Below are 22427 nucleotides of genomic sequence, written 5' to 3'. Positions count from 1 at the left end.
ATGGACACAAAGTGAGCAAACCAGATCCAGCCCTCCTGATCCAGAGCCCATGAGTCTAACCCCGTCCCCCCAGCACTACTCTTAGTTCACTTCTGTGCCCTTGAGATTCTGTGCACCAGAACTTTTCTTTTAAACAATAAGTAAAACTGGAAAACAAACGTTCATAAATAATCATCTCATCATAAAGAGGTAATTATCGCTGGATTTGGTGTTTTGAACTTCAGTTCTTCATTTATGGATAAACTGTATCATTTTTTTTGAACGCAGAACCCTCTGTTGGTTTCCCATTTCCCTCAGAAGGAAATCCCACCCAAAGTCTTTCAAATGGTACAAAAGTCCATTGTCATCTCCCGCCCACGACTTCTGTAACTCCTCTGACCTCTCCCCCTGCTTCTTCCCACCTTGTTTACTTTGTTGCAGCTACAACTTTCTCCAGTCTCTTCCTTTAGTTCTCTGAGCACACTCCTGCCCCAGGGCATTTGCACCTGCTGTTCCCTCTACTTATAATGCTTCCCTACAGAGAACTTCATGGCTTGCATCCTTCAGGGGGCTGAGTTCTGCTGTCACCTTATCAGAGTCACCTTCCCTGACCAGCTCATATAAAATAGCAACCCTCCTCTCTGAGTTCTCTGTTTCCTTACTCCACTTTATTCTCCGTGGTATTGTCACTATCTCTTATATTTTCATTGGTTTACTTATTTATTTGCTGTTTCTAGGCAAGGACTTTGTATTGTTTATTGCTATATCCCTAGCAACTAGACAAGTGTCTGGCACATAGGAGATTCTCTATAAATATTATCTGAATACAGGAAATAAATGAGAGTGTGTGTGTGCACACATACACGCACAGTATTATACATGGGATTTTGTAGCCTGCTTAGCATTAGGACTAGTATTCCATTGTATGACTATTTTATAATTTTCAAAATTACTAGGACTTTTGGTTATGTAAATTGTCTTCCACACCCTCTTGGTAGAAATTACAGGTTTCTTTGGATCTACATGATGTGTTAACCTCAGTTTGTCCTTCACATGGTGGTTGGCTTTGATTTGATTTTTTCCTTCACCTTTAATATACAGAACCAATTAGTTGCTAATTGCTGTTGGGTTTTCTCCCCCTCCACTTTCAACATCAATATTACTTACTCCCGTTACTGTTACTGTTACATTACTAAGCCATTCTTTTTTTAAAGTCATAATTGTGCCCTGTTTTCAGAAATAGTAGAGGCAGTGGGCTTTTTAGACTCCTAAAATCGGGCTTAATTCTGACTCTCGTGTCCTCAGGCAAGTTATTTAACTTCTGAGTTGTAGTTTTGTTGGTTATAAAGATAGCTGTGATATTTAGCAGAGCTGTTTGTGCGTTTAATCGAAATAACTCATGCAAAGGCAGTGCCGGTTTGTTACTATACTCTGAAAAATCCAGGTAGGTTGGAATACTTGCATCATCATTTTTTTTTAACCTCAGAATATAAATGAACGTGGTAGGCATCATTCTGAAGATGTTCCCCCAGGATTCCTGTCGTCTGGTTGTTAAATCGAACACTCATGTAGGTACTGCTGTGAAGGAACTTCGAGTAATGTTAGTAATCAGCTGACCTTAACATAGGGACGGTGGCCTCGATTATCCAGGTGGGCAAACTCTAAGTAATTAACGCATAAGCCTTTTTTAAAGACTCAGAGATGGGGTGGAAGGGGAGGGGACCCAGAAGGGCAGCTGAGAGGGACTTGACCCGCCACTGCTGACTCTGAAGGAGGCTACCAGCCAAGTGGTCTTTAGAAGTGGAGAGTGATCTCTGGCCCACAGCCGGGGAGGAAATGGGGGCCCCAATCCTGCAGCCGCACGGAATGAATTCTGCCCACGATCTGAATGAGCTCATGCACCGAGCTTCCAGAAAGGACCACAGCCCTGCCACCACATTGATTTCTGCCTGTGAAACTGGGTGCAGACAGCCACGGAGAGCCACGCTCTGCCCAGACTTCTGACCCACGGGAAGCTGTGTGATGATACATGGGTGTTGTTTCGGGATGTAGTCATTTGTCGTGGCAGCCATCAAACACTAATAAATGAGTCCCCTGAGTTTGAGAAATAAGGTTGATGGATATTGGACGTGTTTTGGGGCCTAGTTGCTGTAAAAAGCCATTTCCTGATGTCAGCTGTAGTGTTTCTGAATGAACATGGCCTTGGGGAGTTTTCGCCTTTCCAAGAGAGGTTTATCTGCTGGGAGGGCTGGGAAACTTGCAGGGAATCAGTGAATGCATCTTTTCCCTCGATCAGCACTGGAGATGGAGGGACGCGAATGCATCCCTGCCCTTTCCCTCCACGTGCTCACCACGGCACTTCCTCAGAACGTACTATCTGTTCTTGGATTAAAGTTTATCTTCTGTAGTTTATGCCCAGCTTCTCCGGAAGGAGGTTTTGGCTTCTGGCTGAAATTTAGAAAGTGGACCTGAGGAATCTTTCTAGACATCTTCTAGAATTCCCAGATTTAGAATACTTTTTATTTCTTAGCTCTCTTTCTTTCCTTGACTGTTATCACCTTTCTTCGTCCAATCTCAGTATTTTCAATCACTTTATGAAAGTTTTTGAGTTTGGGTCAGTAAGAAGAGACAGAAACTTGCATTTTTTGGATGACTGGGCCCTTCTGGCTTCGCTCCCCAGCTGTGGGACTCTGGGTCTAGCATCCCTCAGCCTGCGTGACTCCCGTTCGTCCTTCAGTGTAACCACGCCTTAGTTCACACCTGGGCCTTTGGGGCAGCTCTTGAATGTTAAATCTGTACCTGTCATATCTTAGTCTTTTTAATAACATGCGTGCATAATATTTTTACAGATGTTGGCTTTCACTCATGTAATACTGATTTCTATTAGCTTCTTTTTTTAAAAACTTAATTCTTAAAATTCTTAAGTTACAAAAGCAATATGTACTCAGTGTGACTCTCAAATAATATCATAGTATTGAAAAATGGAATCCTTCCCCTGTTCTTTCCTCTATTTCTTTTCCATTTCTAATCCCCTAATTAATTTCTAATTAGCACAAATTACAAATTGCTTGAATGTTTATATGTGCAGCATTCCTACACACCGGTATGCATATCTAGAATTTTTCTGTTGGCTTACAAAAACGCTATCACACTGTTACGGTGTTTGGCAGCTTCCTTCTTTTTCCTCCCCAGTGTGTTATGAAACATCCTTCCGTATCAGCCTAACAGTTAACCCTTGAATAACGTGGGTTTGAACTGTATGAGTCCACTTATACTCAGATTTTTATATACGTACAGGAGTACTACACGATCCATTGTTGGTTGAATCTTTGGATGCAGAACTGCAGATACTGAGGGCCAACTTGAGTTATACTCAGATTGTCTAATGTGCAGAGAATCGGTTCCGCTAACCCCCTACCGCACCCCACCCCCAAGGGTCAACAGTGTATAGCTCTCTCAGGTTTTATAAGGACCATGCAATGTTCTGTTGGATAGGTACTTACTTATACTTACGCAGTTTCCAATTATTCTTTATCTCTAAAATGTTGCAGTGAGCATCGAGGTTCATGGATCATTTTTTCTAAGCCTGCGCGTAGAGTTGCGAGGTAACAAGGCATGTGTATTTCAGTAGATGGCTGCTAAACTTTCATTGGATGAAGTGTATTGATTTATATAGTCCACACATGACGCAGGAGACTCTTTGAAGGACGCCCACGGTAGTTTATTCCAAGGAGAGGAACTGGTGTTTGGGGCATAGGAGAGGGAAGAAGACTTGGTTTTTAGAACTAAGATCTTTTGTACCTTTTAAATTTTGTGCCAGGGGCATGCATCATCTATTCAGAGAAAAACAGCCACAACCACACTGTTAAATTTCCTGTTGTCCTCCCCACGCCCTTTACAGGTATTTTGCCTCACCAGTCTTTTTTGGTTTGATATGAAATAAATGGTCTCATTTTAAAGTATATTTCTTTGATAATTAGAAAGGTTACTTTAGCATCATTTTATTAATGTTTAATTAAAACCTTTTTTGAAATTATGAGTACATTCCCATGGTAAAAACAAATAACTCATAATCATTCTTAAGTTACAAAAGCAATATGTACTCATTGTGACTCTCAAATAATATCATAGTATTGAAAAATGGAAACCTTAATCTCCCCCATCCTGACTCCCTTGGCCAGGCTGCCAGTCGCGGTGTAACCTTGTAGAATCACTCTCTGCATTTAATATGTCATTTTGTTTTGTGTGTACGTGTTTCTTTTCAACATAAAGAGACTTAGGGAATATGTAGCCCCCAAAGATTCAGGCACTGGGCAGTGGGTGTGAACCCCGGGTCCCTTCCCTTTGTGCGCGCATGTGCTGTGTGGGGCATTGAGAACCTTCCGAACTTGGAACATTTGATCTCCTTTCTTCTTCACTCGAGATAATGTATACAACTCTCTGCGTATAAGAACAAAGAATGAGTGTACTTTTTATCTCGAAAATTGTAGTTAAGGATATTTGAAAGGAAGTCAAGCGTGTAGTTGAAAAATAGTTATCTTTAACATTCACGTGGCTCATTTCACAAAAACACAATTCTCTGAATTAAATTTATCATGATTTACCATATCCGGTTTTATTTTCACTTTTTTTCTTTAAAAGAAAAGCTAATCTAGTGGATTTCCAGGAGTCGAATACCAAGAACACGAAGAGACACTAAAGGTAAAGTTTTGCAGGACTAACTTTTCTCTTTTGTACTAATTTTACTTTCCTCCCAGAGTCTCCCAGTGCTTCCATTTGGCCTTTGATGTGTGTCTATCCACTAATATTTTAATACAATAAGATGGTACTTCCAAGTTCCTGCCAGAAAAATTCCAGGAAAACCCCTTTTTATCTTGCCTTCCAGGCCTCTCCCACCTTCTTCTCTCCCTCCCTCCATCCTCCTGGTTGGCAGTTTGTTCCTACGATGTCTCTTCTAAATTTTCCCAGGACACCAGCCCCTTCGGACCCTCCATCAAGGGCAGGTGCGGGCCAGTCTCTGCACTCAGGTCCTGCATCACCTAGAATCCTTTGTCTTCCTGTCTTATGCCACGGCTGCCCTGTGACCTCAGCGTCCAGGCTGCAGGGCACTTGTCAGGCAGAATGCTGAGTCCCCTCTCTCTTCAGAGGACCGACAGACAGCGATCCTTTGATTAGTCATCTCCTTTTGACTTCTAACCCATTTCCTCCAGTGACTATTACTACAGCTTTTCCAAGTTTTCAAGTCTCAGTCTACAGTCCTCACTCTCAGGATGACATCATCCCTCTTTTTTCAATGAAAAAGATCTAAGTCAGGGGTCACAAACTCATCTGCCAACAGAGACCGTGTGGAAATGACCGAAATGAAAGGGGACGGTGATACCACCCGTGTCTCGGCTCGGGCAGCAGCAGCTGTCCCGTGGGAGCTTGGCCCGGTGTTGCCCATCTTCTGTTTTCTTTAGAAAAATCAAATGTCTCATTTTCTCTCTATAAGTTAGAATCATTTTTTTTTGAAACTTGACAAAGGCCAACGAGACAGATCTGACAGCTGGTCATCTTGACTTTCAAGCTTCACTTTCCTTCTTCACCTTCACGGATTTCTGTCTTTGCATTTGCCTCTGTTCCTTGGTCCCCACGGTCACGCGTTTCCTTTCCCATCTCAGGTGTTTTTCCCTCCCCATCACCCTTGATCTGCAAAAAACAGTCAGACGGTCCCCCTTCCCAAAAAATGAATACCTCTTCCTTTGGTGCTCTGGCCTGTGTCCCCTCCTTTATTCTTTCGCGTTTGTTGAGCCAGGGGCTGCATTCATTGCCTTTGTGTCCCAGCTTTAACCTCTACCATCTGTCCTCTGTCTTCGTGACTCTTCTGAAGCGCTTCCCTCCTTTGGATCCTGTGATCTGTGCTAGGCTGATGGTTCTCTGCGCACCACTTCTCCCTCCGTTGTCACTAACCCAGCCTGCTTCGTTCTAAACTCATTGCTCCCAGGTTCCTCACTGGCCCTCTCTGCATGTGCCCTGTTGGTCCTGGCGGCCTGCTGTGTGTGTTCTGCCGTACGTGAAAATTCAGCGCGTTCCTGTGGGGTTTATCACATCACCTCTCTCCCCACTCCAGCTCTTTGAACCAGCTTATATTTGTGTTAATGGCACCGTTGTTTTTTCTGGACATTTAGGTTCAAAATTTTGGAGCTGTCTTTGGATTCTCCTTCACCTCTTCTCATTCAGTTACCAAGTCATGTTTCTTCCCTCCAAAATATAGCTGATACTTGTGTCTTCCCTTCTCTGCCATGATTCAGAGGGCCTTGCTTAGGGTACAGGTGGTCTCCCCCACCTCCATGCGTCCGTATTAGCTTGTATAAAACACAGCTCCGAGCATGCCACTCATGGGCTCAGAAAACCTCAAACCCTCTCAATGACTTACCAAATCTAGTCCAACTTCTTTACCACCACTCATCAAAGGCTTTTAGAATCTGGCCACCTCTTTCACTGTCCTTTCTCATGTCCCACGCTCCATCCCACCAGACCTACTGCCATTCTCTGGACAACCCCCCCCCCCAAACACACACTTTAGCCCCAGGCTCCTGCTCCCTCAGTCTGAAATTCTCTTTCTTCTTGTTTCTTTTACCTTCCTGTGGTGTTCTTAAATTCTGTATATTGTTCAAACTTTCATCCTACCCATACTTTATATTTTTTTGAATTTTTTAAATTGAAGTACAATCAGTACAGTGAGGTACGCACAGTGTCCCAGTCATGCATATACATACATATATTTGTTTTCATATTTTTTTCCGTTAAAGGTTTACCCACACTTTAAATAGCTCCCCATAACTACTCTTAGCTCTGAGTTATTTTTCCCACCACTTCACCTGCCCCTCTCATGGCATCTTATGTTATGCTGCATAATGAATCATCAGTGTACCTCTCTCTCTCCTAATGGACGATAAACTTCTTTTTTAGAGACTGTGCCTTATTGTTAAATATTCACTCCCTGCAGCCTGTCGCCCAGCGGTAGGTACTGAATACATATTTAAAATGAGAACTTTCGGGTTATTAACAATTAAAACATAGACCACTGGATTCCCCCGACCCCGACACCCAGCAGATAGGAATTCATCAAGTGTCTCTGCTAAATGTCACGCTTGGCACATGGTAGGCTCTTAGTCAAAGGGAACAAAAATTGCTGTCCCTCACTTGAATGCTTCCTAAACAGGCCAGGAGATTAATTCTGTGACTGTAAAAGGACAGCTGATCCCGCCTGCTGTTTGCAAAGTATGGAAGATGCATTATCACACAGCGGGGGTAGTTTTTGTTCAGAAGTACCATTATAGACAGAAATTGGCGAAAGTGCAACAATTCAGAGTAGTCACTTGGGGGAAGAAAAGAGGTGGCACCCCAAGGTGGAGCTTTAGTTTTGAGGAAGAGGCTTTCCCTTTTGATTAGGGATCGTCATGATTTTAAAAGGATAATAATGACAGCTTTTGGGTGGGGGGGAGCTAACTGTGTGCCAAGCTCTTTTTCTGAATGATCTCAATGCATTCTCACACAGTAGGTGTGAAGTATTAATCTCCATTTTGTGGATAAAGACCCTGAAGCACAGAGACGTTAAGTAAGCCGGTTAAAGACCACACAGCTGGAGAGTGGTGGAGCTGGGTTTCAACCCAAACTGCTTGCTCTGGAGTTCTTGAAAACTAGCCCTCAGTTTGTTTTCCATATTACTTAATGTCAGCAGAATAGAAAGGCATGCTAGTTTTGTTCAGCGTACCATGATCTGTCTCCCTCTCTTACCAACAAGGGGCAGGAAAAAAATTAACCAACCTGAATATTATATGTGAGCTAGAACGTGTTAATTGTACCTGGGAATACAGTCAGGCTGTGGGCTGCTCTCCATGGGAGACAACCCAGTTTCTTCAAGAAATGACTTGCAAGGAGGAAGAAGAGAGGGAAAGAGGGGATAGCTATAGATTAAAAAATTCTGAGGAAATTTTCATGGGAAGTCTCGGTACCTTCCTCTCAATTTTGTTGTAAACCTAAAAGAGCTCTTAAAAAATAGTCTTTGGAAAAATGAGCCCCCCAAATACAGACCTATCAACCAACCACCATGGTGGACCTTGAGGAGATCCTGATGCAAACAAAGAAATGGTGTTTTACAATATGATTTTTATGAGACAATTGGAAATATGATTAACTGGAAATGTGGTATTGAAATAGAAATTCCTCTTGCTAACAATGATTATTGCAAATTTTGGGAGGGTATGGTAATAGTTTTATAGTTATAGTATCTTTTAGAGAGATTTACTGTCATACTCATAGAAGAAATGTTAGGATTTCTGGGACTTGCTTCAAGATAGTATAGGGGTGTGGGTGGAGAGGGTGTAGATGGAACAGATCCTCTGAGGGTAGTGATTGTTAGCTGGTGGTGGGTGCAGGGCACCCATTGTATTAATCTACTATGCCCGTGTGTCTTTGAAATTTTCTGTAATAAAAATTTTGGCAAAAAAGTAAGCTGATAATTCAACTTATGGTACTAAGTCCAAGAGGGTTGTTTAGCCTTCTTCATGAAGTCAGTATTCAGACCAAGTAGAATCAGACACTGATTCAAACCCAAGATAAAGTTTGTGTCTTTATCATTATGGAGAGACTCCAGACTAAAAAAAAAAAATTTAAGGACATTGGAAAAATAGTAAAATTTGCCTTTAATCTAGCTTTTATTTCTTCTTAAGAGAGGACACTGAACAGATCCATGGTTACATCAAAAAGCCAAAGCCCAGCCCAGACTCACATCGTGCAGGAGGGCCTTCAGGGTCTGATGGGAAAGAGGGGTGGTCCCTCACGGCTGGATGGGCAGCTGAGCACATTTAGCAAGAGCAGTATCACAAGTTATTTTTCTCATGTTTTCTGGGTAGGTTTTGTTCTTATCTTGGAAAGTATTTGTTTTTATTAATTGACTATTAAAAATCAAAGTTTATGAGGACACTGTTTTTTTTATCCCTAGTAATAAGTGGTTTACGATAGCTCGATCCTGACTGTTGACTGTGCTTCCTCACGCGTTTGTGCAGAATATAAAGCTGCCAGGATCATGCCTTTCTTTACCAAGCTCCTGTCTTTCAACTTCCTAAACGTGTAAGGGGGAGGAGTGGTAGCCCAGGGGCTTCACTGTGCTCGGGAAGCACATGTGATGCCGGATGTTCCTCCCCCACCGGTGGTCACAATAGCTACCCAACCCCCCGCCCCTAGCCTTCTGCATGGTCTCTCACTCTCATTCCCCCCTCTCTGGGGCCTCTCCCATGTCCCAGTCCCATCACTTCTTTTCATCCTCCCTCCCTCCTTTCCTCCCTCCTTCCTCCCTTCCTTCCTTACCACTGGTTCTTGTGGTTCCTTCCTTGCTGGCCCCCTTCTGTCTAGGTATCCTCCCCCAGTGCACTTACCAAAACCCATCCTGTCAGTCACCACTTAGAACCTGATGAAGCGCAACCATGAATGATCCCAGGGCTCCATCCTGAACTCTCCAGACCTGTTTTCCCCACAGCACTGTGTGCATTCACCCTGTGATTCCGTGAGCATTGCAGTCTCAATGCAATCCAAATTCCATCCCCTACCCCCCACTCAAAACACACACACTTTGTTTTATATTCTCTTCTGATTCTCTGTCGCCATGAGTCGGAAACCGCAGCGCCATCGCTGACTTGCGCTCCTCCGTGCCTCCATAAATCTCCTAGAGCTTTACCCAGCCTTCCTCTTCCCTCTGTTCTCTCTGCTAGCTCACATTTTCAGAAACCATAATTGCATCCCCTGCCTCCAGATTCATCCTCTGATGCTGTCTCCAGGATGAACTTCTTGAAATGAAATTTGATTGTGTTTTTCTCCTGCTTTAAAGTCGTCTGCAGTGGTCTCAGACTTTCTGTTAGGGTACTGCTGCCACTAATTTGTGAGCGTCTCCTCCTGTCTATGTATATTTATTATAAATAATATACACATTGCACAAATATATTAAATATTTTAAACTCAAATGTAGGAATTAAAAGGATATAAAAATGTTTTAAAATAATGTGATATTTATTAATGGTGTTAAAAACTGTAATAAATACTCTCAATTTTTAAAATTTTTGACTCTTTTTCCCTTTCATTCAATGATAATTCTAGTGAGAGTAATGTGATTGCAAATGCTTCCTTATTTTAAGAAATCTGTTTCCACTTTGTGATACGGTCATTTTAAGGTCTGCTTCTAAGTTCATTTTATTTAAATAATTATTTTTTAAGCTGTCATCATTGAAAAAGTTAATTTATAAGGCACATATAGATCCACATGGGAGACATGCAATTTGGTTGAGATCAGCCAGTAAATTGCAATCTAGTGTAGTTTTCTGAGGGGTTAAGAAGAGCAGACCTTCTGGGGTTAAAGTGCCTAGGCTGGAATCCTATCTTGGCTGTTTACTAGATTAGCAAATTTGCTTAATCTCTGTGTATCTCAGTTTTTATATCTGTGAAATGAAGTACCAATAGTCTCTCCATCAGGGATAGTGTTGAAGATTGAATGTTAACACACATCAGGCCCTGAGAATAGTCATCAATAAATGGTATCTATTGTGTTCTTCTTTAATGTTAATTAAAAAAAAAAAAAGAATGGGAACATGTGGCAATTTCCTATATTTAATAGGGCTTTACAAGTACAAACTCTTAACTTTGTACATTTTAAGAACAGATTAGAAAATTCTGTGTTCACATTTTTAGAGAGTGCAGATAGGAGAGATTTTTATGGATGTGACATTATTTGGGGGAAAAAAAAACCCACAGTGGAAATATTTTCAAATTTCTTATTTTCAAAACGCACACGTTTCTTTCGGAAACATTTCTTGCTGTGACAGTGTCATCTTTACTGTAGACGGACCAGGGACCCGGTATGGATTGTGTGATTCGAACAAGCAGAGGTAGCAGACTCTCCCATTTCTGGTGTCAGTTGTGTATACATTACTTGTGTCATCATCCATCCATGGTGTTCTTCCATTACTGGTGTTATCATCCATCTATGGTGACTTTAAGCCATTTGTCCATTTTTGTGGGAGTCAGCTTGGTTAAATTAGAATGATACCATCGTCGATCCATCCATCCATCCATCCATCCACTTATGGGTGCGTGTAAACTGTAATACCTCGTGGCTGTGGAACTCCCGGTCTCCTTTCAGAGTCCTTTGGCATCTTGTGTGACCAGCTGGCATCTGGGCTGAGAGAGAGTGCCAGTGGCAATGCATTCATAAAATGTTAGTGAAATTTGGTCTCCCTCCCTGCCTTCCTGGAAGTCTGGTATTGTCTTCCTCGTAACAGATAGTTAGCCTGGCCAATCGTGTCTTCTGGTCCAGCTGCTGAGGGCACCGTGCTGGTCCACGCCTCTGCCTTTTGCTCGCTGCTCCTCCCCATGCCCCACGTGCTCCTCCTCACTCCTGTGCACAGGTCTGTACATTCATACAGCAACAGAGGGTAGATATTTTGGATCCTATTGTCTTTAGTTAAAAGTATGTCAAACTATTTTGTTTCATTATGCTCTTCATTATGACAACCTGGGTGGTTTCTTAGCTTTATTGTTTTGACATCTCTGATGTTAGTTAAATTACTCACTAGCCCTCTAAAAATAGTTACTGTTATTTAGAATTCGGTGATGAACACCTTTGTGCATATTAAATTTTGTTTTAAGCAAATTATTTCCTAAGATAAATGCACTGGAGTGGAATTACTGACTCCTACTGCAGCAGAGCTTTAATGCTTCCCTAAAGTACGGAAGAATTAAATATGTTGCCAGTTACAATAAATGACCAGCAATTTCACTACAACGTTGGAACTGTGAATATTAGGATTTTTTGGTTTGTTTTAGTATATGTAAAACAGTAATTCAGGGCTACTTAATACACGTTTTTGGTTATCTTCTAATGAAATTTTCCCTATGTATTTATGTATATTTTTTTCTCCTGTGAGACTGCGGTTTAGAATTTTTTTCCTTAAAAGTATAAACACTTAAACTTGTATTTTATATATCTATAATAATCATTTCTTTTATCCAATATGGCATTTCTATTAGCATCTCTAAAGAAAAGATACCTCTAATATTATTCTGCCCGTTTGTTGGATGAGGAAACTTGAGGCTTAGGTTAAGTAAGTTGACCAAAAGTTACGAAAAGTTATGGACCTAGAATATTAAAACCCAGGCAGATCTGCTCCAAATTCTACATTTTGAGGCATCATGCTTTGCTCCCTTTGACAGAAGTAGTACATAATCTTTATTGTAAAATTATAAAAATAAAGATAAGCAAAGAAGAAAAGAAAATCACAATCATTTGAAATTACATCGCTGCCAGCCTGCTGCAGTATGACACCCTATCTCAGAGGGGGGCAGAAGACCTATCACTAGGAGTGGGGGTGGTTTTGGAAAAATATGCACAGACTTCTCCCTTCATTTGCCACCTCCACCCCCCATTTCCACTCCATTCCTTTCTAATGAAAGCTGGGACTTCTCTGCAGGGTCAGTGATGAAGAGGAAGAAGGAGGCATTGAAAACCATAGATGGTTATCCTTGCTGATTTTTTACCTTATGTACATGTGTATTTACAGAAATCAATTAATATATCATGAATGTCCTTCCGTGTCATTGATTGTTGGTAACATCCCCCTGCCTCCGTGACCCTGGCCTGCTTGATATTCTGTCCAATGAATGTACCCCAATATAGCTACTGCTGGACACGATTAGATTGTTCCCATCTTTTCTTACTATAAATAACGCTGTGAAAATTAGGTGCAAAATCTGCCTACTTGTCCAGGTATTTAGCTTAATTAATATGGAATGCTGGGTCAAAGGCTGTTACATTTTTAAGGCTTTTGATAACCACTGCCAGTTGCCAATATACCCTTGAAAAAAACATCTACCAGTTTGGCCCCTGATAGAATGAGAAAGGGGGCAAGGAGAGGGAAAGAAAGAGAGCGAACAATTTCTTGATGGGGTGAAAAGATTAGGAAAAGCTAGGATGTCAGCCTTTGATGGTAGGATTGGAAGGAAATAGGGTTGCCTTTTCGTGAGATAGAACCTTTGGTGATAGGTGAGCTGCATTTTGTCCCTTGTATTTTTATTAGTTTCTTTACTTTCTTATCTGTGGTTAGGGGTACATGAGGAGTGGAGCATTAAACTTTTCATCCTGTATCCTTTTTTAGAGTTGCAGTGGTTTCTCTTTTGAGACTTAGAAAATATTAGAAAATATGTAGGTTGTTGTGTCTTTCTGCATGTGGAAGCTGAAAATTAACTAGGTATTTTAACTGGTGTTCTCCTAAAAGAATATATCCTTTTCCCTATTCTAGTTTAAGTAAATCTTTAAAGCTCCAGTGTCTTATGTTGGTTGACAGGATTTTTTTTTTTTTTTAAAGGTAGCAGAGTAGGACTTATCTTAGGCAGGAAACCCTCAGTTTTGGATGTAACTCTTGGGCACTTCTTTATTATAAGGTGGTCTTATATTTTGAATGTCCCACTGTAAGCCTATATATATATTTTTTTCAGTTCCTTGTATTTCAGGAGTGTAATTCTTAGGAAGTAAGTCAGTGAACCCACCAACCCACTTCTTTCTAAGTACATGTGATGCCGAGATGATGAATCTTGTATGATAATGAAAGTGCATGTGTTCCACGTGGGGCCGTTTAACGGGAAGCGTCCTCACTGCTTGGTCAGCAATGATAGAGTTCATAGCGGGCCAACCCCCTTTCCAGAGCTGTGGTGACCTCACTGGGCTACACTGGTTCTCAGAGTTCTCCTGGCATGATAAGTGTCGTATACCAGTCAGCTGAAGTCATTGTTTTTATTCAAACAATCAGTACACAAATTTAACATGAGTTCAGAATGCTCTCTCAGAAGACTGCTCATGGGATTGAAGTGGTTTGACTTCATACTTTCTGAATGATATTTGCAATAACGCATTAATGATGTAGGTGAGGACTTGATTCTACAAGATTTCTTGGGTATGGAGGCCAGAGTTTTAGGGGTGGTGCAAGTGTTTTTCCTACATTTTCATTAGGGCATATTTTAGAGCATTTATAGAATATTGTTCCCTCTGAGGACACAGCTGACTGTAGTTAGCAATCTCTGATTTCTACCAAACTACCCCCAAGCTTCAAGTAGTGTGCAAATAATGGGAACATCTACTCTAAAATTCTGGCCCCCAATTAAAATCCATTCTTTAAATGTATGTAGAAAATGCAGATTTTGCATTATAGTTCATAATATTTTCATATGAAGTTTTAACATGTTATGTAAAATTTTTGCTATGGTCCATGGTATTTGTCATTAAAAAAAGTTTAGAGTATTTGTCACAAAAGAAAATCAGCGGGCTTGGAAGTTCAACTGTGTTCATTCTCTCACCCCAACCCCCAGCATACTGCCCCATGGCATGTACCTGTTTATTTTTGTATAAAACTTTATGGCTGACTTGTGGGGGAAGGTGTAGCCCAGTGGCAGAGTGCACGCCTAGCATGCACGAGGTCCTGGGTTCAAGCCCTAGTACCTCTATTAAAAATAAGTAAATAAACATAATTACCCCCCCACCCCCACCAAAAAAAAAAACCTTTGTGCCTGACTAATCATTCCAATCAATTCAGTAAAAACTTGCAAAGAGTAACCACTTTTGAATTCCGAAACTGCTTAGAATCTTTTAGTTAAGTTCTTTCCGTGGGGGATAAAATAATTTGCCAGTATTGGCAAAGCTGGGCACAAAACTTTAGAATTAAAAGAAAAAAAGGCAAGCCATTACTAACCACTACAAATATGATTATGAAGCAACATGTCAGTTTAAAAATATGTGACCCTTATTTGATGTAATATGTCAACAGACATTGTGAATAATCAAATTTTGGAACTTTGAGGGAAATTTGACTGTATTGAATTTGATTTTGGCATGGAAAATGGGTTCACTGAGGACTTTGGGACAATGGAGATGATGAGATTATTCATTCAGCTGGTATTTACAGTGTTTAGTACTGTGAGAACACACAAAAAAACTGTACACTTAACCCCTTTAACACATAAGGGATTAGTCCAAAGCCCTTTGTCCAGCCTCAGATTTGCAAATATACTGTAACATATAATTTCTTCAACTCTTTAACTTCTTTATTTTATTTCTTATTTTTTGGCTAAGAGCCATCACTTTCTTGTACTGCTTAATTTGATTTTTGCTTCTATCACTCGTCCTCGCCCTTGGCTTTTGTCTGATCATTCCACAAAGAAAGAAGTTTTAAATCTGTTCATATGAGTTGCTGGATAGGCAGAAAACAAAGCCGTGTTGGAATACAGATGTTCATGGTTGACTGGGCCCCCTGTAACTAACCAGCCAAACAGCCCAAACTTGTAATTTACATTTGCTTCTCAGCTCAACTAGCCTTACTTGTCGGGCACCTTGAACCTAAAATTTGAAAATGCCGAGGGTCTCTTTGAAAGAATCTATTCTTTGGTAACAAAGTCTCATTGAGGAGGCAAAACATACTTTGGGAATATTTAAACAGTGAAAACCAATGTGTGATCAGACGCCAGGATGAACGAATGTGTCGAAATACGAAATGCTGTTGGCAAGGAAGGGGAGGTCTACAAAGGGACATAATATAAAAGGCTTTATTATTGGAGCAGGACGTAAGAACTGGCTGCAGATATAGTTTTGAGCGTGGTTAGGCATCAACCTGAGTTACTTGGTTGTAATTCTTGCATACTCTGTTTCCACTCAAAGGGAGCTTTCCAGTCAAAGGGAGCCAGCATTTTGGACCCATGTCTGTCTGGCTTTGAAGTTTATGGTGTAAACCTTTGTCCTACAACTTTATAAACTTGACTACTGTAAGGTTCTCCCATCCTTCAAGGTCCACCACAGTGATGGCCTCTCTCTAAAGTCTTTTTAGATCCCCTCATCAGAGTCCTGTAGTGCTTTGAACCTTTTTTTTTTTAAATCAATTTTATTTTATTCTTTTTTTTTTTTTTTTTTTTTTTTTGATGGGGATACCGGGGATTGAACCCAGGACCTTGTGCATGCTAAGCATGTGCTCTACCACTGAGCTATACCCACCTCCTCGTGGAACCTTTAAAACACAGCCTTAGTTTAGTCTTCTGTGTACTTGTTTACCCTGCTAGATCATGAGGGTTCAACACTCACAGGAGATACAAATTATATCCTACAGTGTTTAACACAGCGATCTGGCCTGTACCCTGGATGTGATGAAGGCAGTAGAAGAGGAAATAGAGTAAGGAGTGAGTATATCCTTAGAAGCAGGAGTAGACATCACGTGCTGAGGAAACAGGCCATCCTGGTTACGCGAAAGACCAAAAACAGAAGGAGGAAGATTGGAAAAGTAGGTAAGGAATGAAAATGAGGAAGGTCTTAAATGTCATACTCAAGGATTTGGACTTGACTCTGCAGACATGGGAAACTAACTAATGATTAGCCTAATTAGAAATTTGGCCAAGACCATCTCTATCTAAATGTGAAACTGATGCTGAGTAATTGAGCAATGTGTTTTCCCCTCACTTTATTTGGGTCGTGGAAACCTGTCTCAGTACGGAAGAGCACTGAGTCATGTTTAGGTGACACGTTTCCTCCAGACATCCTGGAGAACTTCAGGAAGTGGTGGGGATGACTCAGTTAAGGGGACACTTCCCTGGACCACGTGACAGTTGAGGTCTGGACAGAGCTCCCTTTCCAGGCGATGAAGAGCAGTCATTCCATAGTTTCTGTTGGTGCTCCCTGAGCCTTTTCCCAGATGGAAACCAGGTGGAGAATAAGATGCAATGGGAACACATTTGGAAGAATTAGCGTCTCTCTGGTAAGTATCCTGAAGGCTTTCTGAAGGGCCGGAACTGCCTGGAGAGGCCTCATTTACCGAGGGAAAGATAGACATTGGTCAGTTCTTTTGATCGTTTGATTGCTTGTGGTAAAGAAAATAAAGAGTATCGTGGGCTTTTGTATCCCCCATACCCCAAGGTTAGCTCTGATCTTGGAATCGGAAGGCTCTTAAAAGTCTATGGAAGTTCGTTTATCTTATCATTTTAGGTATCTTATCCTAAACCTAAAGTGCACAGGGGTGCACTTTACTGGCTTGCCCAACATTTCTCACAAACCTTTTGAGATTTCCTTTTATTATCTACAACTTTTATGAAATTAAAATAATAATCAGTACAGCACAGAGATGAATAATACCAGCTTGGGACCTAGGTTGCCTGAGTTCTGATCCTAACTTTTCCACTTAACAGTGGTGTGACCTTAAGCAAGTTATTTAACCCCTCTGCCTTAGTTTTCCTTATCCATAAGATGGGGATAATCACTTACTTACCTCACAGGATTTTCGCCAGAATTAAATGAATGAATATTTTGTCCATTTACTAAAAGTAAAGCCGCTAGAATAGTGCCTGGTACATAGGTTCCCAATAAAGACGACCTGTTGTTGTGTTGTAAGTAAGACAATTAAAGCAGCTAAAGGTGAAATGACTTAGGGAGTCACCCAGTGAGATGACTACACCAGGGTTATTATTTCTCATTTTAGGATTTGTTTCCTAGACCAGAGGTCAGCAAACTTTTTCTTAAAGGGCCAGATCAGATAATTCATATTTTATGTTCTGCAGACCTTACTTACTGTCTCTGTTGCAACTACTCAGCTCTGTCATCGTGTCTTGCAAAAGCAGCCACAGACAATATGTAAACAAATGAGGATGGCTGTGTGCCAATAAAACTTTATGAAAACAGATGGCAGACAGCACTTGCCCTGCCTCCTGCTGTAGACACTTAAGTCTAACGTGAGTAGAGACTTTGGATTCTGTTTCAAGTACGAAGTATGGCGTTATTATAATAAACAGTAGCTTCACTTCTAATGATTATTGGTCTCGCATGTTACTCAGCTCTGATGGCCATGCTGTACAAGATCAAAGGGATTTGGAAAACAGGCAGTAGTAATAAATGTGTTTTCCAGCTCGAAGCGATGTACAGAAGTCACTTACTTAGTGGCTTGGAGAATTTTCTTGGTAGTTGAAATCGGAGATTTGGGCAGGGTGTTAAGGATTTGTTTTATTATACGGATGCACATACAGGCTGTTTTTTGTCTTTTTGTTTTTTGGTTTTTTGTGATCTCTATATAGGAAAGGTTTGTGAGTCATAGAAAAAGTTTTGTAGTTATCCTTGTCATTACACTAGGGTTTTTGTACTAGGAATGTGGTTTGCATGGGGTTAGATTTTTTTTTATGGCTTACTTTTCAGTTTAATAACGTGTTCTTTTTAAATTAAGCTTGTCAGCGAGCCTTTCTGTGAGTGGTTGGCTGTGTTGGTTAGTGCGTATTTATAGCTTATGTCTGTTTCTGAGGAAGCGACTAAAGCCTCTTGAATTCGATCAAAACTGTACAACAAAGGATAGCTTTGACTTACTTAAACCAGGCTCACGATGGGAAGTCAAAAAAAAAATCTAATGGTTCATGTTTATAAATGTTTTTTATGTATTCAGTCCCGGTTGGGCCAGATAATCAGAGTTCTGTGCTCAGGGAGGGATTGAATATCCTTAGTGCCTCTTAGTTAACATGAAATTCCTCTGGAGCAAGTTCAGGCAACACTTTCTTATAAGACTTTAAAAAAAAAAAAAAGTCATTTTCTAATTGTATGTGTTGCTTGGAACTGGCTCTTACAGATGTAAGTGGCCCTGATGTGTGAAGTACCTAAACTTTGCACATGTAATTTCTAGCAAGGAGGCTGATGGGGTGGGGCAGGGCCTGGAGTGGGGGAGTGACTGGCTCCCAGGAGCCTCTGCATCTTGCTCCCTGCTGGGGCCTCCTGTTTCCCAGCCTCTGGAATATCCACCGGCCCTCCTCACCCTAGTCTCGACCCCTCGCTGGCAGCTCGGCCCTCACAGCGGCGCAGAGGTCCCACATTCCGCTCTTTGTTCCAGGGCACTGGGTGGGAAGGAAGGCAAGGCCTGGCTCCTGCCTGCTCAGGCCTGGGCCGACCTGTGCTCTGGGACCCAGGCTGGAACTCACATTTTCCCATCAAGTCTCTGTTAGAAATGGTGGTTGGATTTGGAGGGTGATTATGGTTCTAGATCAGCTATGTTTAGATCTCTTTGTGATTTCTGCCCTAGCTTTTAATGGAATCACCCGTTTAGTTTGAACCCTTTTATAAGCAGCTCAAGGAACCAATCCTCCAGCCAAATCTTGGATCAAAATATAAAACAGATAAAGGGGAGATTGCTCCATCCACTACCACCCTCCCCCCAGCTCTGCCTGCTTCCATTCTTAAAATCACCCATGGGGTAGGGTTCCTAGACACTCGCGTTGAAAACTGCTGATTAACATGTGTTTACTTCTGGAGCACTCTTTTTAAAAATCAGGCTTGCCTCTTTGTGCGTCATTTGCTTAAAATTTGCCTGGACTGGTGTGTATAAATTGGTCATACATGAAGCTGGTTTTAGGGGAGGCTGAAATGAACAGAAACTTAACTTGAGAAATTCCTTCAAGACAACCTCTATCCCCCATTCATACCTAAATTCCATTGTCAGTAACGTGTTTTATTTTCAGTGTTAAGCACCTGCCTCTTCTCAAGCTTTTTTTTTCTTTTAAATGAAAATGTTCTCAAGAAGCACATCCATTAAGTTGTTGGAATCTTGGAGCTGATCTTGTTGCTTCTCTACTTAATTAAACATCTGGGGTCACTGACTTCTCAAAAGGGCAGAGAGAAGGAAGCAGCTATGCTTCCTATTTCACAGTTTTGTCTAGGACTGGCCCCGGTCTTATATACGTTTGAAAAACACATGTGAGGTGACGTCTCTAGTATTCAACTTGGAGATACTCAGCTTTCTTGGGAGGTGGAGGTAGTTATGAAGTCTTTGAAGAATGAGCACCTCAAAAGGAACTTCCACTATTCCTAAATATTTCCTCACCACCAAAATCTCCTTTACTGCTATGATGGTGAGGATATACATGCCCATATACATATTACTGGGAATTTTTTTCCCAAGTATATGTTATTTAAAAGAGATAGGGGAATCAGAATCACAGGTCTAAAAAACAGACATTCAAATATTAACTGCTACAGATAAAATAGATTAAAAAAATTTTCTTCTGTGTAGCACAGGGAATGATAATCAATATCTTGTAGCCTATAATGAAAAAGAATATGAAAATGAATATATGTATGTGTATGTATGACTGAAACATTATGCTGTACATCAGAAATTGATACATTGTAAATAACTATACTTCAAATAAAAAACCCCCAGCAATTAAAAACAAGCAAGTCTAAAAAACACTGTATATGTTTCTATATAATGTCTATGTATTTTTCTTGGGCACGAAGAGAATAAATTTCCTCACTTTTTTAACCTTAACTAAATATTGGTAAACTATGGTTCATTCATGTACTCAGCAGACAGAGAGTACCTAACTCTACAGTGTATTTTATAGTGAGCCAGGTACTTTGTGCTGTAAAAATTAATGATGATGGTTTTCTGCTGAAGTTCAGGCTTCAAGGAATATTTGAGGTTGTCCGGTAACTGAGGAAGTAAGGAAAGAGCTAGGTGGGGAGGGGTGATAGGGAGGCGGAAGGAACAACGGAATGAGAGATGGAAGGAAGTTAGTTAAATCTACTGGTCCTTAACATATTTTATGGTTTTTAATTGCACATGTGTTATCTAGTTTGATGTTCTTTGCTGAGAAACTAATTTACCATCTAATTGACTTCTAATTTGAAGTTAGTTTTAATTTATCTTTTTTATATTTCTTTTCAGCCTAAAACAACTTAATGGATCAGATTGCTAAGAAGTACATGGAAGATTTGAAGAGCTGAAGAAAAAAAATCAGCATTAAACTTGGCTTTTTAGAACGTAAGTGAACTCCCTCCTCACCACTGTTCATTTGTGGCATCTTTTAAAGCCTGTAATTACCTCTCTGTCCGCTCAGTGTTTGCATTTTTTCCCAGTCGTAAAGTTACTAGACTGTATAGTGTACTCATTAAGACTATGAGAATTTATCACCCACCCCCGTCTTTAAAAATGTTTTAATTCTAAAAGTCACGTGACTAACATTGGTGCCTGTGGAACTTAGACATGTTGTGACAGTCAGTGAGCAAATCTCTGCTTGGCACCGAGAAGGAAAACACAGACCTGGTAGCACTTAAAAAGCACTGCCCTTTTCTTAAATCCTTTATTGCTCTTTGCCCCGCAGATCGTTTTAGTGCCTCCTGTAAGTCAGTGAGAATTGTAGGTCGACCCGTTAATGATCCCGTAGGCTTAGAAAAATGAGGTGTTTTTGTGTAAGCTTATTTACTCCTTTTCTCGCTGTTTCTCTTGCTGAGTAATGAGAATAATACTTAACTATTTATTCAACTTCAATTAAGTGACAGGCACTTGACTAATTCAGTTCAAGCAATATTCACTCAGTGAATACTTTTTCTGAGTGCTTGCCACGTGCCAGGCACTGCTCTGACACTGTTACCTCATAACCCTTGTGGCAACCTTGCAAAGTGGGAGTTGATATTTCGGGGACTCAGATGAGGATGCTGAAGTTCAGAGAGAGGGAGGGAGCGTGCAGACGATCATGCAGCCAGGAAAGGGAAGAATCTAGGGTGTGAACACAATGCCGTGTGACTTCTCTGATTTGCCGTATTCCAATAGCGTTTAAATGCTCATCCTGGCACCGTTGTTGGTAGGAGCCCGGAACCTTCCGGGTTATGTTCCTGAGGGGAATGTGATCCTAATCCTTCTAAACCTTGGCTATAGTCACAGCAAGGAAGGAAGTTCAGAGAAACATCCTCCCAAGTTTGAGAGGTAGCTTTGGTACCTGGATGGGAAGTTGAGATCCAGTGTCTAGACCCAGCCTTTTCATGGATTTCCTGTGTGCCTTTGAGATATTTCACATCTACAGGAAGCAGTTACTTGTATGCTGACAAGGGGAGCAGACCAGGTGTCCTCCAGGGTCTCTTTCGGTCAGCTTTCTGTTGAAGTATCTTATACACAAAGCAAAGTGCATGCATCGTAAGTGGATGGCTTAGTGGGGAGGCTATAGCCCAAGTGGTAGAGCACAGGCTTGGCATGCACGAGGTCCCGGGTTCAATCCCCAGGACCTCCTCTAAAAATAAATAAATAAACCAAATTACCCACCCCCCAAAAAAACCTAAAAAAAAAGTGGATGACTTTATGGACTGATTGTCACAAAGTGGACACATCTGTGTAACCAGCCCAAGATTAACAGAAAATTACCAGCATCCCAGAGCTCTCCTCCCCTAATGCTCCCAGGAGTAACCAATTTCCTGATTTCTAATGCTGTTGATAGTTTTGCCTGTTGTTAAAGTTTATATAAATAGAATCATATGGTATATATTCTTCTGTGCCTGGCTTATTTTGCTTATTACATTCGTGATTCATCTCTGACAATGCAGATGGTTGATTTTTTTCATGCTCCTTACTATCATGGTATTCAGTTGT

General features: G+C 41.0%; 1 protein-coding gene across 4 annotated transcripts in view; it reads left to right on the top strand.

Moving 5' to 3' along the window:
• The window catches only part of PPFIBP1 (PPFIA binding protein 1), a 153643-nt gene that overhangs the window by 31212 nt on the left and 100004 nt on the right, over positions 1–22427 (top strand). For 3 of the 4 annotated variants that reach the window (XM_032473427.1, XM_032473424.1, XM_032473428.1), the window contains one exon: positions 20733–20828. The gene's annotated coding sequence lies outside the window, so the exon portion shown is untranslated. Of the gene's footprint in view, positions 1–16154; positions 16330–20732; positions 20829–22427 lie in introns of all 4 variants that reach the window. The other variant, XM_032473429.1, reaches the window with a different exon arrangement.

This window comes from Camelus ferus, chromosome 34, assembly GCF_009834535.1.
Source record: "Camelus ferus isolate YT-003-E chromosome 34, BCGSAC_Cfer_1.0, whole genome shotgun sequence".
NCBI lineage: Eukaryota > Metazoa > Chordata > Mammalia > Artiodactyla > Camelidae > Camelus > Camelus ferus.
Note: the sequence above shows the minus strand (reverse complement) of the source record. Positions and strands in the feature narration are given on the sequence as shown.